The sequence below is a fragment of the Protopterus annectens genome, chromosome 3.part0, assembly GCF_019279795.1.
Source record: "Protopterus annectens isolate FY-2018-M chromosome 3.part0, PAN1.0, whole genome shotgun sequence".
NCBI classification, from domain to species: domain Eukaryota; kingdom Metazoa; phylum Chordata; order Ceratodontiformes; family Protopteridae; genus Protopterus; species Protopterus annectens.
In genome coordinates this window covers 1,097,548,897-1,097,566,428 of record NC_056731.1, presented here as the reverse complement: position 1 = coordinate 1,097,566,428, position 17,532 = coordinate 1,097,548,897, and the positions used below count along the sequence as shown (strand labels likewise).

The 17,532-nt window shown below is 46.5% G+C and overlaps 1 protein-coding gene across 5 annotated transcripts in view; it reads left to right on the top strand.

Annotated features, from left to right (window-relative positions):
• The window catches only part of DROSHA (drosha ribonuclease III), a 3,547,421-nt gene that overhangs the window by 309,145 nt on the left and 3,220,744 nt on the right, over positions 1-17,532 (top strand). The window lies entirely within an intron of this gene.

The window sequence follows — 17,532 nt, the reverse complement described above, 5'->3', positions numbered from 1 at the left end:
GCTTACACTGCCGCCCGTTGAACCAGCTTTTTCAGCTGATTTAAAATGTCTTTCATGGAAAACTGCCCTGCTACTAGCTATAACTTCAGCTAGAAGAGTCTCAGAGTTACAGGCACTAATGGCAGTGGAGCCTTCCCTCATTTTTCATCAAGACAGGGTCTCTCTACGATCTAACCCTTCCTTTATGCCAAAGGTGGTATCCAGTGTGGCCCTAAACCAAACCATTCATTTGCCCACCTTTTTCCCAAATCCCCAGAACAAAGGAGAAAGACTCCTGCACCCTTTGGACATTCACAGTCAATTTTGTTACTACTTGGATAAAACTAAGGCTTTCAGAAAATCTGATCAGCTCTTTGTAGCCTATGCTGCAGGATCACAAGGAAAAGCTATCTCAGAACAGACCATTTCAAAATGGATAGGACATTGCATACGTTTCTGCTACACGCATCATGGGAAACCGGTACCTGCTAACATTAGGTCCCACTCCACCAGGGCTACAGCTACATCAGCAGCCTTTCTCAGGGGGGTGCCAACCAAGGATATTCTGGAAGCTGCAACTTGAGTTCAGTGCACACCTTCACCAAACACTGTCACTTAGCTCTATATTCTAAGACTAGAGCTGGTTTTGCCAATGCAGTTTTGCAGGGCCTTCTAGCTTCTTCTAACCCTGTTTAACTCCACCACCCATCCTTAGCTTTGGGATTCAACCCAAGTGTGATGACTGCAGCAGGGTAACACGATGAACATAGTACAGTTTTGTACCTACCATAAATGTAGATGTTCGAGTGTTCACCCTGCTGCAGTCCAGGTTACCCTCCCTCCATCCCCTCTGAACTAGCTGGACTTCTCTATACCATTCTATCCTATACAACCTCTGTGGTGTATTTGCTTGTGCCTGAAGGTATTGTTTTATTTTTATATATATGTTTTATTAGCAATATGTATTGCATACCTACTTGGGGGCACCTGACATCTGGGGCAAGAAAAACTGAGGAAAATGGCATCGGATGCGTCTTATATACCCCTGGCGCATTGACATCAGGGAAGAAGTGACAGCAGCCGACGCCGGACCAAGTCTTTGGAACTCTGGCCGACTGCAGGACTGCCTGACGGCAGGATAACCCAAGTGTAATGACTGCAGCAGTGTGAACACTCGAACATCTACATTTATGGAAGGTACAAAACTGTATCCTGATAAGAGGCCTAGGCAAGAGACACTGAATCTTCAGATCAGGTTTCCATTTCTTCTGGTTCCTCTTCTGATCAGGAATATTCTTTTCCCCCCTGTGAGGCTTCTGATGCTGAAGAATCTATACCTTGAGCTTCTCCTCCAGAGGACTATTATTTTGGGGAAACCTTACATAACCATGAGGGAGCATTTCCACTGGGAGAGCCAAGATTTTTCAGAATCTAAAAAGAGGCTCAGGGATTTCCTTTTACTACCTCAACACAAGCCACTAGCCATTCCTCCTGTGTTAGACATTGTAGATGATGTGTTTTCAGAGTCTAGTCTTACCCCTGACTCCTTACCTCCAGCTCCTGTTAAGCCTGACAGATATTACAGGGTTCCTGACTCTCATATATTCCTTTTTAAAAACCCTGCTGCAGACCCAGAAACTATTTCTCAGGGTCCCAAAGGAGTTTAGGCTTCCACTGCAAAAAACCCTACTCCCTCTGACAGATTCTAGGGCACCGGATAGATGGGGAAAAAAGGTTTACACATCTGCTACCTTGGCTATACGGGCTTTAAACTGTCCGTTTCATATGCTCAAATATCAGCAACATGTCATGGCATTGCTTAAACAGAAAATGTTTTTAAACTCTGAATGTGCAGAAAGAAGGTTCAAGTTGGAAAGCATACTTTGCAATGTGGTTTTGATTCTTTAGAGCCTCCTGCAGGGCCGCAGTCACAGGATGTTCATCGTGCATACAGCTGCAGTCATAACAGATGGGTTCTCCTGCCGTCAGGCGGGTCCTCAGTCGGCCGAATTCCAAAGTCTAGGTCTGGCGTCGGTTGTCGTCGCTTCTTCCCTGACGTCAGTGCGACAGGGGTATAAAGGAACCAGCTGACGCCATTTTCTTCAGTCTTTGTTGCCGCGCGGTGCCCGAAGCAGAAGCAGTTCGCAAGTGCCGGTCGACCAGCTTCTGAGATTACGAAAATTTGGAAACCGAAGTCTTCTTAAAAGCTAAGTACCCCGTTGGGGAAACTTTTCTTGCCTCAGACCGATGTCAGACAAAGTTAATAATTGTATTTCTTGTGGGAAGCAAATACCGCATAAGGATTTCCATTCCCTCTGTATACCTTGTTTAGGCCCAGACCACGACGTCTCGGTCTGTCGCTTTTGTGCTATATTCAACAAACGCACTATTAAGCGTCGGGCGGAGTTCGCCCAGCATTATTTTGGGAAAGCATTTAACTATACTATGTCGTCGGATACTCCAACTCCGGTTTTGTCTAAAAAAAACGCAAAGACAAGGACCGACACACGAGGTCCGCGGCCTCTACTGACACCACGCCAAAGCCGACTACACGTGGTCCGGTTCTCAGCGAGGCGCCTACGCAGCCCCTGACTACCGACGACACTTCTTTGACTGTGTCTCCTGAGCCCGAGGTCGCAGGCTTCTCGGCCCACACCCCTACTACAGATACCGAAGCCACTCTTGGCGTTGAATCTCAGAATGTGGACAGGTCCACCTCCACTCAAGGTGTCTTCAGACCTTCCTCTTCTTTCTCCATCAAGGCTTTCACAAAGTCTAAAGCAACCATGCACTCTAAGAGACCAGCTACACAGGGCCCATCTCCAGGCCCCATGCCTAAGAAAACAGATGCTTAAAATGGCTGAGGATTTAATTACTCTTATCAGAGGTTCTCAGCCCCCCCCCCCCCGGACAAAAGGCCCAGAGTGGAGGAAGATTCCCCCTCCTCTGATCAGGGCTCCATTATTTCTGAGCATTCTGATGATCAGGAACATTCTTACTCCCCTTTTGAAGACTCTGATGCAGAGGAGTCCATCCCTTCTGTGTCCCCCCCCCCCCCCAGAGGATTTCTCATTTGGGGAAACCTTGCATACCTTAAGAGAACACTTCCACTGGGAAGGCCAAGATATTCAGATTCCAAGAAGAGGCTCAGGGAATTTCTCTTGCTACCTCAGCACAGGCCTCTGGCTATACCTCCGGTCTTGGACATCCTAGATGATGTTTACTCGGAGGCTTGCCTTAACCCAGACTCTCTTCCTCCAGCTCCAGTTAAGCCTGACAGGTACTACAGGGTTCCTGACTCACACCAATTTCTATACAAAAGCCATGCTGCTGATCCAGAAACCATCTCACAGGGCCCCAAGGGAGTTAAGGCCTCCATTGCTAAAAATCCATTACCTTCCGAGAGAGACTCCAGATCCTTAGAAAGGTGGGGAAAAAAGGTATATACCTCGGCTACCTTATCCATGAGGGCCTTAAACTGTCAGTTTCATATGCTAAAATACCAACAGTTTTTGTTATCACAATTGAAAAGTAAAATGTCACAACCTGAACAACCAGACTTGAAGGAGTTGCAGGATTTGATGCATAGTGCAGAACAAGTGGGTAAGCATACCTTACAATGTGGTTTTGATGCTCTAGAGGCCTCATGTAGAGCTGCTGTTACAGGATCAGTCATACGTAGGCATGCCTGGCTCAAGGAACAAGCCTTGCCTGATCATGTCAAAGCTAAATTACTAGACGCCCCTCTTCAAAAGGATGTACTATTTGGTGCTAATGCTGAGGAGGTATTAAGGAAAATTGAGGAAAAGGCTAAATCAATGCAAACTGTGAAAGAATTTCTACAGGTTCAACCCCCACATTTTAGTAGAAATTGGCCTTCCAAAAACTGGTCCTTTCCTGCCACAGACAGACCCCAAAGAGGCAGATACAGGCGCCCGAGGGGCAGAGGACAATCCCAAGGATCGTATAGAGGCAGACAATGGCAAGCTCCTACTCAAAGAGGTGGTGAGGATAACTCGCAATCTTTCAGAAAGCAAACCCAATGACTTTCCCCTTTGCATGCCAACCAAGCCTCAAATGGCAGCCCCCTTAGGGGGAAAGCTGGCATTATTTTCAAAAAATTGGCATATTGTCACAAAGGACAAATGGATCATGGACATTATAAACAGAGGCTACAAATTCCATTTTCACACCCTTCCAAAAATGAGAGGCATGCCAAACCTGCCACACAATCAAAGGGCAGAGGCACAAAGGCAAATTTCAGATCTCATAAACATGAAAGCTATTCAAGAGCTACCTATGCACAAACAAGGTCAAGGTTTTTATTCCAGGCTATTTCTGGTGCCAAGGAAGGGAAATGATTGGAGACCTATCTTGGACCTATCCATCCTAAACACATTTCTACTCGTACCAAAATTCAAGATGCTCACTCTACAGCAACTTCTTCCCATGCTGGGCAAGGAGTCTTGGCTGGTAACATTGGACCTCAAGGAGGCATACCTGCATGTCCCAATCAGACAAAATTGCAGAAGGTCCCTCAGATTTCTTGCAGGTTCAACCCATTATCAATTCTCTGCATTGCCCTTTGGCTTATCTACTGCGCCCAGAGTATTCACAAAATGCCTGGCATCAGTAATTGCCTACTGCAGACTTCAAGGGATACAAATATACCCCTATTTGGACGACTGCCTGATCCAAGCGGACAGCAAGCACATTCTTCTGAAACATCTGGCTTATGTAATAATGTTGTTGAACTCTCTGGGATACACAGTCAATAAAAAGAAATCAAGGCAAATACCCTCTCGGAAGATAATTTTCCTGGGTGCCAATTTGGACACAAACACCCAGATGGCCTACCTCACGCCAGAGAAGCAGGGGCAACTAACTCAATACTTCAGAACACTAGCAAATTGCACCAGGCTGACTGCAAGGAAAATCCTGCAGGCTCTTAGATTCATGGCATCTTGCATCTTACTAATCCCATGTGCAAAGCTGCATATGAGGAAACTGCAATGGTACCTGAAAAACATATGGTCTCAACACAGCCACAGTTTGGAAACAATAATTCCACTAATTCCATGTCTGCAAAAGGAATTTCTGTGGTGGGCTCAAGCATGTCAAACAAACACAGGTCTTCCATTCAGCAAGCCTCAAGCAAATCAAGTCATCACAACAGACGCCTCGGACTACGCCTGGGGGGCGCACATGACAGATCAGTGCATTCAGGGCAAATGGTCCCAAAAAGAAAAGCACCTTCACATCAATCAAAAAGAAATGCTAGCAGTAATAAATGCTATTATAGCTTTCAAGGACCTTCTACAACCAGGTCAACTATTGATAAGAACGGACAACACCACAGTTATGTGGTACATAAACAAACAGGGAGGAACACATTCTTACCCCCTATGCAGACTGACCATGTCACTTTGGAACATGGCCATGGACTTGCAAATGGAACTACAAGCACAGTACTTGCCAGGCAAGGAAAACACGCTGGCAGACGACCTAAGCAGGAATATGACAGACCCACACGAATGGAAATTGCATCCAAAAGTTTTTACAGAAATAATCCAAGAATGGGGAAGGCCAGACATAGATCTCTTTGCCTCCCACAAAAATCATCAATTGACAAAATTCTGCTCAAGGATCTTCCATCCAAAGGCCTGGAGAGTGGACGCTCTCTCTTTCAGTTGGACATCAATAACAGTTTATGCCTTCCCACCTCTTCCTCTGCTGCCCAAAGTCCTATTGAAAACCAGAGCAGACAGACCAAAGATGATTCTCATTGCTCCGGACTGGCCAAGGCAACACTGGTACCCACTCCTGAGGAGCCTGATGCATTCGCCACCATGGACCCTGCCTCTAATGCCTCTTCTTCTGACTCAGCACAGCTTCAAAACTCTTCACAGCCAGCTAAAAACACTCAATCTAGCCGCATGGAAGATCCCTTAGCATCATAACAGGCCCTACTCTCCAAGGAGGTGCAGGATGTCATTTTGGAGGCCAGAAGGCCATCAACTAGAAATGCTTATTCCGCAAAATGGAAACGTTTTTGTGTCTGGAATGAGAAAAATGGCCAGGATCCTGGAAAACTGAATTTACCTCAAATACTACAATATTTGGCTGAACTGCTAAGCAGTGGACTTTCTTTCTCCTCCATCAAAATCCATGCCTCAGCCATTTCTGCAGAATACAACACTGATCCACCTTTATTCTCTCACCCTCTCTTAAGACAGTTCCTCAGAGGGGCTAAGAATTTAAAACCTCCAAGGAAACAACCAATACCTGCTTGGGATCTTAATTTCATTCTGGGAAAACTGACCTTGCCTCCCTTTGAGCCAGCTGCCTCATCAGATTTGCAATTTGTCCTGGAAAACAGCTTTCCTTCTGGCTATCACCTCAGCTCGTAGAGTTTCAGAACTACAGGCTCTCATGGCTGTCCAGCCTTTTATCATCTTCCATCAGGACAGAGTTTCCTTACGAACTAACCCGTCCTTTATGCCTAAAGTGGTATCCAGGGTAGCTTTAAATCAGGCCATACATTTACCTACTTTTTACCCTAATCCTCAGGGAGAGATTACTACATTCCTTGGACTTCCACAGACAACTGCGTTATTATTTGGACAGACAAAGCCTTTCAGAAAATCAGAACAGCTCTTTGTGGCCTATGCGGTAGGAGCTCAAGGAAAGCCAATTTCCAAACAGACAATCTCAAAATGGATAGCCCACTGCATATGTTTTTGCTATTCCTTTCATGGCAAAACTGTACCTACAGGTATTAGAACTCATTCCACCAGGGCCACAGCCACCTCTGCAGCCTTCCTCAGAGGAGTTCCTACCAAGGATATTTTGGAAGCAGCCACTTGGAGTTCTGTGCATACCTTCTCCAAGCACTACAACCTACCATTATACTCCAAATCTAGAGCAGGCTTTGCCACTGCAGTCTTGCAGGGCATTTTGGCTCCTCCCAGTTCCACCTAGTGCCTACCACCCCTTTCTTAGCTTTGGGATTCTACCCAGCTGTTATGACTGCAGCTGTATGCACGATGAACATAGTACAGTTTTGTACCTACCATAAATGTAGATGTTCGAGTGCTAATACAGCTGCAGTCCAGGTTTCCCTCCCTCCTTCCCCTCTTGGGACAGGCCTATAGGCTAACACATCCTCCTACAACCTGATTGGGGTATTCATTTATGATGTATTTGCTTGCAACTACTGTATTTTGATTATATTGCACTGCATTATTGCACAAATTTATGTATTGCCTTCCTTCTGGGGGCACCTGACATCTGGGGCAAGAAAAACTGAAGAAAATGGCGTTGGCTGGTTCCTTTATACCCCTGTCGCACTGACATCAGGGAAGAAGAGACGACAACCGATGCCGGACCTAGACTTTGGAAGTCGGCCGACCGAGGACCCTCCTGAAGGCAGGAGAACCCATCTGTTATGACTGCAGCTATATTAGCACTCGAACATCTACATTTATGGTAGGTACAAAACTGTACTTTCTGTAAGTAGGAGGCATGCTTGGTTAAAGGAACAAAATCTGCCTGATCTTGTTAAAGCTAAATTATTAGTTTCACCTTTACAGCATGATACATTGTTTGGTATTAAGGCAGAAGAGGTGTTAAAGAAAATGGAGGACAAAGCTAAATCTATGCAAACGGTCAAAGATTTTTTACAAGTACAGCCACCTAGGTTTAGTAGACACTGGCCAACAAAGAATTGGTCCTTTCCTGTGTCAGACAGATCTCAAATGGGCAGATCCAGGCGCCCTAGAGGCAGATCCCAGGCGCAAGGTTCATACCACCCAAAGCAATGGGGGGCTTCTACCTCCAAAGTTGGAGAAGACAAATCACAACCATACAGGAAACAGTGCCAATGACTTCCGCCTGCCTGCACCAAGCACTTATCTCCTGGAAGCACCATTAGGGGGAACATTAGCACTTTTTTCTCAAAATTGGCACATTATAGCCCAGGACAAGTGAGTCCTAAATATTGTGTCACAAGGGTACAAGTTCCATTTCCATACCCTACCAAAGCAAATGGCTGGCCAGAACTGCAAAAAAAATCAATGGGCAGAGGCACAAAAACAAGTCGCATCTCTCATGGACATGGGGGCCATTCAGCAAGTACCAGAGCAAGAGCAGGGACAAGGATTTTACTCAAGGCTGTTCTTGGTACCCAGAAAGGACGATGCCTGGAGGCCAATACTGGACCTATCTATTTTGAACACATTCCTGGATATACCAACATTCAAGATGTTGATTTTGCAGCAGCTTCTGCCCATGCTGCGCAAGAACGCTTGGCTTGTGACTTTAGACCTAAAAGAGGCATACCTGCATGTCCCAATCAGACAAATATGCAGAAGATACCTCGGATTCAAGGCTGGTTCAATGCATTACCAATTCTCTGCACTGCCCTTTGGCTTATCTACTGCACCCAGGGTCTTTACAAAGTGCCTGGCACCAGTAATTGCATTCTACAGACAGAGGAATACAAATATATCCTTACTTGGACGACTGTCTAATTCAAGCAGAGAATGAGGACATTCTTCTACAGCACCTGGCGTTTGTGAAAAGACTTCTAGCATGCCTAGGGTACACAGTCAACGAAAAGAAATCAAAACTAGTACCCTCTCAAGGGATAATATTCCTGGGTGCAAGCTTAAATACAACTGCCCAGATGGCTTATCTCATGGCAGACAAACAAAGGCAACTGACTACCTATTTCAAAATGTTGGCAACAGAGGCCCAGTTATCTGCAAGAAAAATTCTGCAGGCTTTGGGCTTCATGGTATCCTGCATCCTATTAATTCCATGTGCAAGGCTGCATATGAGGAAACTTCACTGATACCTAAAAAGTGTTTGGACTCAACATTGCCACAGCCTGGAAACTATGAATACTCTCATTCCCTGCCTGCAACAGGAGTTTTGATGGTGGGCAAAGGCTTGTCACCATAACAAGGGACAGCCATTCACATTACCCCCAGCCAGGCAGACACTAACAACGGATGCATCAGATTATGCCTGGGAGGCCCACATAGCAGGAAGATGTATTCAGGGCACATGGACCTCAAACCAAATGCATCTACATATCAATCAAAAAGAGGTGCTAGCAGTTCAGAATGCCCTGATAGCCTTCAAGGACCTACTTCATCCAGGACAACTACTAATAAAGACAGACAACACCACCGTCATGTGGTACATAAACAAGCAGGGAGGCACACATTCCTACCCCCTCTGCAGACAAGCCATGAATTTGTGGAACACAGCATTGACTTATCAAGTACACCTGCAAGCACAGTTCGTGCCAGGAAAGAACAATACTGTGGCAGACGAACTAAGCAGAAACCTTATGGATCCCCACGAGTGGAAATTGGATCCACAAGTCTTCAGCATGATAACAAAGGAATGGGGATGCCCAGACATAGATCTATTTGCCTCCCCTCACAACTGCCAACTACAGAAATTCTGCACAAGGACTTATCACAAGCAAGCATGGAAAGTGGATGCTATGTCATTCAGCTGGAAAAGTCTAACAGTATATGCCTTTCCTCCTCTGCCTCTCCTCCCCAAGGTACTCCTAAAGGTCAGACAAGAGAAGCCAAGAATGATTCTGATTGCCCCAGACTGGCCACGCCAGCACTGGTACACAATCCTAAAAAGCTTGTCTCAAGGCCCAGCCTGAACAGTGCCTCTAATTCCTCACTTCCTGACCTAGCGAAACAATCAGATTCTGCACAGCCAACTCAGGACCCTAAATGTGGCAGCATGGCGGATAATATAACCATTCAAAGCACACCTCTTTCTAAAGCAGTGATGGATGTCATTTTGGAGGCCAGGAGGCCCAGTACCAGAAAATCTTGCGCAGAAAAATGGAAAAGATTCTCTGCTTGGAACCAGGCACAATGAATTGACACATCTGTACCAAATATTCCTCAGATTTTACAATACCTAACTGAGATTCTGGACAAAGGCCCATCCTTTTCATCAATTAAAATTCATGCCTCTGCCATTTCATCTTATTGCAATACGGAACCTCCTGTTTTTTCCCATCCATTGCTAAGGCAGTACCTCAGAGGGGCCAAAAACATAAGACCTCCAAGGAGAACCCCAGTACCTGCATGGGACGTCAATTATGTCTTGGAAAAACTCCCACTGGTGCCTTTTGAGCTAGCCAATACAGCTGAAATAAAGTTTTTATCTTGGTAAACAGCTCTCCTAGCAATGACCTCTGCAAGACGAGTTTCAGAGTTACAGGCACTCATGGCTGTGGATCCTTTCATCATTTTCCATCCAGACGGGTTTCTCTAAGGGCGAACCCAACATTTATGCCTAAGGTAGTGTCCAGTGTGGCCCTTAACCAACCATTCATTTGCCTACCTTTTATCCAAACCCACAGAATAAGTGTGAGAGACTTCTGCATTCCTTGGACATACACAGACAACTACGCTTCTACTTGGACAGAACTAAAGCTTTCAGAAAAACTGAGCAATTTTAGTGGGATATGCTGCATGATCTCAAGGAAAGCCTATCTCAAAACAGACTATTTCAAAATGGATAGGCCACTGCAATCATTTCTGCTACTCACAACATGGCAAATCAGTGCCCAAGGGCAATAGGCCTCATTCCACCAGGGCAGCAGCCACTTCAGCAGCCTTTCTCAGAGGAGTACCAACCAAAGACATTTTAGAGGCTGCAACCTGGAGTTCAGTGCACACTTTTAGAAAGCACTACCATTTACCTCTCTACTCTAAATCCAGAGCAGGCTTCGCCACTGCAGTTTTGCAAGGCCTTATAGCCTCTCCTAATCCTGTTTACGCCCAGCCACCCAGCCTTAGCTTTGGGATTCAACTCAAGAGTAATGACTGCAACAGTTAAACACGATGAACATAGTACAGTTGTGTACCTACCATAAATGTAGATGTGAGTGTATTCACTGTTGCAGTCCAGGTTACCCACCCTCCATCCCACTTTTCTTTGCTGGGACTTTCCTATGCTTCTCTATCTTATACAACCTATGTGGTGTATTTGCTTGTAGATGAAGGAAATGTTTATTTTACTGCATGCATAATTATTGGCATAATATTTTTAGCCTACCATTTTGGGGGCACCTGACATCTGGGGCACGAAAAACTGAAGAAAATGGCGTCGGCTGCATCTTTTATACCCCTGGCGCACTGACGTCGGGGAAGAGGCGACAGCAACCGACGCCGGACCTAGACTTTGGAATTCTGGCCAACTGTGGGTAGCCTGCCAGCAGGATAACCCAAGAGTAATGACTGCAACAGTGAATACACTCTAACATCTACAATTATGGTAGGTACACAACTGTACTTTTCTGGAAGACAGAGCAATTACTAGTGGGATATGCTGCAGGATCACAAGGAAAGGCAATCTCAAAGCAGACTATTTCAAAGTGAATAGGGCATTGCGTTCGTTTCTGCTATTTACACCATGGCAAGCCAGTGCCTAAGGGCATTAGGCCACATTCAACCAGAGCTGCAGCCACTTCAGCAGCCTTTCTCAGGGGAGTACCAAACAAAGACATATTAGAGGCTGCTACTTGGCATTCAGTGCACACCTTTACAAAGCACCATCATCTGCCACTCTACTCTAAATCCAGGACAGGCTTTGCCACTGCAGATTTGCAGGGCATCATAGCCGCTCCTAATGCTGTTTAGCTCCAGCCTCCCAACCATAGTTTTGGGACTCTACCCATATGTAATGACTGCAACAGTGAAACACGAAGAACATATTACAGTTGTGTACAGTTGCCATAAATGTAGATGTTTGAGTGTATTCACTGTTACAATCCAGGTTACCCACCCGCCATCCCCCTTTTTTCTACTGGAACTTTTCTTTCCTTCTCTGATTTATACAACCTATGTGGTGTATTTGCTTGCAGATGAAGGTAAAGTTTATATTGGTATATGTATATATGTATATATATATATATATATATATATATATATATATATATATTTATATAGATATATATAGATATATTTATGTATTATATATATATATATATATATATATATATATATATATATATATATATATATGTGTGTGTGTGTGTAAATTTTGGCTACCCTTTTAAGGGGCACCTGACATCTGGGGCGAAAAAAACTGAAGAAAATGGCGTCTGCTACTTCTTTTATACCCCTGACGACCTGACGTCAGGGAAGGGGCGACAGCAGCCGATGCATGACCCAAGACTTTGGAATTCAGGCCGACTGAGGGCATCCTGCCAGCAGGATTACCCAAATGTAATGACTGCAACAGTGAATACACTCAAACATCTACATTTATGGTCAGTGTACACAACTGTACTTTCTTCGTGTTTCACTGTTGCAGGCATTACATTTGGGTAATCTGCTGGCAGGTTGCCCTCATTCGGCCTGAATAACAAAGACTTTGGTCCTGCGTCTGTTGCTTTCCCTTCTTCCATGATGTCAGGTCGTCAGGGGTATAAAACATGCAGCCGATGCCATTTTCATCAGTCTTTCTTGCCGCACGGTGCCCGAAGCAGAAGCAGTTTGCAAGTGCCGGTTGGCTGACTCCTGAAATTTTCGTTTTCGAGTTTCAAAACCGAAGTCTTCAACCTAAAGCTTAGTACCCCGTTGGGAAACTTTTTCTTGCTCCTTATCGATGTCAGTAAAAGTTAATAATTGTATTACTTGTGGGAAGCAAATACCTTATAAGGATTTTCATTTGTACTGTATTCCTTGCCTAGGCCCTGACTACAACGTGCCTTGCTGTTTGTTTTGTGCTAAATTTAATCAGCGCACTATTAAGCGTTGGTATGATGTCCTTCAAGGATGCATCTGCAGTCATAACAAATGGGTTGTCCTGTCGTCAGGCAGCCCTTTGGTCGGCCGGATTCCAAAGTCTGGGTCCGGCTTCGGCTGATGTCGCACTTCACCCGACGTCATCTCTGCTCGTCTTCGGGTATAAAGGCATCAGCCGACGCCATTTTCCTCAGTCTTTCTTGCCACGCGGCGCCCGAAGCAGAAGCTGTTCGCAAGTGCCAGTCGGTCAGATCCAGAGATTACTACTACCGAATACTACTTCGAAGACTTCTAAAAAGCTAAGTACCCCGTTGGGGACTCTTTCTTGCCTCAGCCGATGTCAGAAAAAGTCAATAACTGTTTAACTTGTGGGAAACAAATACCTCATAAAGATTTCCACTCTTACTGCCTGCCTTGCTTAGGCCCAGACCACGACGTAGCAGCCTGTTCGGCCTGTGCTTCCTTCAACCGACGAACGCTTAGGCATCGGTCGGAGTTTGCTGAACAGTTTTTCGGCTCAGATTTTGCGTACATCATGCCGTCAGATCCTCCAACTACCCAAATTGTTAAACGCAAAGAAAAAGACCGACACTCGCGGTCCGCGGTTTCGGCCGAAACCACGGTTAAGCAAGCCGCGAAGGTCGGTTTCGCGAAACCGAGAAAACCGGTCAATCTTCAGCCGAATCCATGACTACTACTGAGGCTCCTGCTACCTTAGTTGAATCGGCCTCAGAAGTTTTGCCTACTACTGTGGTTCCTAGTGATTTATCAGACACCATTCCTTTGGATGTCTCTACCCCATAACGTGGTGCTGCTAGGCCTCCTGCAGCCATGTCTATTAAGGCCTTTCCCAGGGCTAAAGCAGCCAAAACTGTTAAATCAGTGCCTGTTAAGCCCCCCCTCACACAGGCCCACTTCTATTTCACAAATGCTTACTCTGGCAGAGGATTTAATATCCTTAATTAGGGGATCCCAATCTCACCCAGACAGGGCCTCTCAGCCCCCAGAAAAGAGACCTAGAGCAGAGCCCCCCGAGCCAGTGTCCTCTGATGATTCTTCGGATGACTCCGACATTACAGACCAGCCAGAGGCTCCTTTTTCTACTTATGAAGATTCCGATGCTGAAGAATCCATTCCATCTGCCTCTCCACCAGAGGAATTTTCCTTTGGGGAAACCTTACATGCCATGAGAGAACAATTCCAATGGCAGGGACAAGATTTCTCAGATTCAAGAAAAAGGCTTAGGACATTTCTGCACTTACCACAACATAGGCCCTTAACTATACCTCCAGTACTGCCTGTTGTGGATGATGCATTTAATGATGTTTGCACTGCTCCTGATACTTTACCTCCAGCCCCTGCCAAACCAGATAGATTTTACAGGGTGCCAGACACTCATCACCACCTATACAAGGCCCCACTTGCAGATCCTGAGACTATATCCCAGGGGCCTAAGGCAGTAGCCTCGACCTCAGCAAAAAACCCTATTCCTTCTGAAAGGGAATCCAGGTCCTTAGAGAGATGGGGGAAAAAAGTTTACACTTCTGCTACTCTCTCAGCTAGAGCTTTAAACTGTCAGATGTGATAGTGTTCAATCTCGCCGTTTGTTCTTACACATGGGTTCGGAGCCGATCCTCGGCTCCGTGCCGGCCTCTTGCAAGCTCTGCATCGAGAAGAAGCTCGAGACAATCTAATACCCACAATCCCCCTCTGCCTTTACCTCAGATCTAGTTTGCCGCTGCTGCATACGCATCGTTGGGAGCTAGCTCGAGAGTTTCTAAGCTAAGATATAACTTTTTTTTTGTTATATTTTATTAGGATTCTAGTCTATTTGATATTTTTCAGTGTTACTGTGTGATTGTGTTGTGGTTCCGTTAATTTATTGGTACCGTTAACTTTAATTATCGGTTAAATATTTATCGGGGCCTACACCCTTCATATTTTACCTAGTTAAGGAAAATTTTTACCGGATTTGACAATTTCATCGGTTTTGACTAACTTTATCGGACTTGACTGTTTTTACTGGATTTGTCTTTCTTCCCTATAATGTCTGAGAAGGTAAAGTCTGGTTTCAAGCGTTGTCAGTGTGGCCAGAAAATGTCGGTCACTGACAAACCATAGTTCCTGCGTCTACTGCCTTGGCCCTCTCCACTTACAAGAGGATTGCTCCATCTGTCACTCTTTTAGTGGGAGGGTCATGACAGATAGGCACAGGAAACTAATGGACAGAGGTCTATTGAAACCTGCTTTCCAAGAGGCTCTGGATGCTTCTGACCAGGCATCGAAGTCCTCTAAGGAGTCGAAGACGTCGGAGCCTAAGTCATCGGCTCCGAGCTCTTCTTCAAAGGTTAGATCACCGGTTCCACAGACTTCGGGGCCGAGTGTTCAACTGGTATCGGTTCCTGAGCCTCGAGTCTTGGAACCGGTGATGGAGCTCCGTCCTTCGACCATATTGAGGTCGGCTCCGTCTTCGGTTCCTTCGACCCGTTCTTCCTCCAAACTTTCGGATGTCGATGTGGATCGCGTGGTGCAGAAGTTATTGGAGCATTCGGCCCTCTCTAAACTTATTTGGTTTCCACCCAGTTGGTGTCGAAACTTGAAGGCCTCCTGTATCTCCATCCATTCCTCCTCCGAGACCGATTCAGTCTTTGGAGCGGAAGAGGCTGATCTACTGATTGTGGAGCCCTCGGGTCCAGAACCGTCTTTCTCGGTCTGTTCCCTCACCTCGACTCCGTCGGACCGAGTCTCGAGCCGACGGTCTGTTCTTGGTTCGGGGCGAGAGTCGAACCGACGCGTCGGTTCCGACTCTCCCCCTCGGGGCCTCGGCGCGGATCGATTCGGCTCCGTCCTCTGGGTCGATGCCTTCGGTGCCTGTGTCGGGGATTCTTCCCATTTCTTCGAACCGGGGACTCTTGATGCGGGACCGGGGCGTTCGACCTGATGAGGAAGGTGTTGTCTACCCAGACAACCACATCAGTGGAAGCAGTTTCTCCTCCCCATAAAGGGCCTTTGTCTTCATCTGCACCCACGGCCACATCCAAGCGTCGGGCACCAGTGTCTCAGCCACACCTGGAGGGTGCCCCCTCTTCCTCCGAGGCTTCTTCGGATGCTCCCCACGAGGAAGTCCCTAGGAAGAGATTGTGTAAGAGGAGACACTTGGATTCTCCACCGGAATCCTTGACATCTGATACTGACTTAGATGAGTCAGAGGGGTCCCCTAAGTCACCTTCAGAAGATGTCTCTTTTTCAGACATATTGGAGATCCTGAAGCAGAGAGGTGACTGGCAGTCTCTTCCCCCTTCTGAGGATGAGTCAGTTCTGCTGAAGGCATTTGGTGCTCGCCCTTCCTCCTCCTGGGTCACTCCGCCCTTCGACGAACTAATGGAACTAATTGCTCGAAGGGCGTGGGAAGCTCCTGACACAGTGGAACCTGTTCCAAGGAAACCTAACAAGTACATCACAGCACCTCAGGATAAGTCCTACCTTACAAAAGGAGTTCCAGTAGACGCTATGGTGGTGGCAGCAGCCACGAAAAAGGAGATGTCGGAGTCTTCTTTGTCTGTCCATCCTCCTAATAAAGACTCTAGGACGATGGATAGATACGGGAAGCGCATTTTTAGTTCAGCGGCTTTTTCCATGCGGTCCCTGAACTATTTGACCCACTTACACGTCTACAGAGGGATCTAGTCAAAGAGTTGGGAGATACCCTCCAGGGTGCTACAGATGCAGCTGTCTCAGAGAAAGTGACAGCGCAACTTAATACCCTAACATCGATTGTTAACTCGTCCATGAGGCTGATTTCCTCGCGGCGAAGGTTCGAGTAGGGCAGCAGCTTCAGCGATTGCTCTTCGTAGACAATCCTGGATGCGCCTTTGCTTTGCGGAAGCCTTCAAGTCTTCCTTTACAACGCCCCATTTGACGGTGCCACTCTCTTTGGCCCCAAGGTAAAGGAGACCCTTACCGGTGTGAACAAGAGGGAAAGACTCTGTCTGCTGTCGGAGTCTGTTTTCCACCCCAACCAGACCGTACCCCAAAGGGCAACGCGGTGAAAATGTGGTTTCAAAACCCCAAGGGTCTTTCTCAGGCACACAGGGTGATGCCCCTCTAGAGGCAGAGGAGGGCAGAGGTGGAAGACGCCACCCTGGCGGCAGAGGGGGTCCGCAACATCAAGGTGACAGGGAAACACTCCCTGGTAAACCTTTTCAGCACTCCTGAGAGGAGGCCCGACTGTCCTGCTCTGGAGGCAGTCGGGGTCGCTTAGCTTTATACCCTCAGGCCTGGCAAAATATAACTACAGACAAGTGGGTAAAAAGCGTGGTTACCAGAGGTTACAACATACCCTTCCTATCCCATCCCATCCCAAAGAAAAGACTCCCAGATGTACCGCCCCATCTGCGAGAGCCAGCAGCTTTAGAAATTTCAAAGCTGCTAGAAAAAAGTCATCCAGCCAGTCCCAGCGGACCAGCAAGGATTCGGGACTTACTCAAGGTTCTTTTAGTTCCAAAGAAAACAGGGGACTGGAGGCCCATTCTAGACCTAAGCTACCTCAATACTTTGTCAAGAAAGAAAAGTTCGAATGGTCACGCTTCAATCGATCCTTCCATTCTTACAGAAGGACGAGTGGATGTGCTCAATAGATCTAGAGGATGCATACTACCACATCAAAATGGCCAGGGCATCCAGAGATCATTTGCGCTTCCGGCTGGGAGCCAGTCACTTTCAATTTCGAGCCCTGCCCTTTGGTTTGACCTCAGCC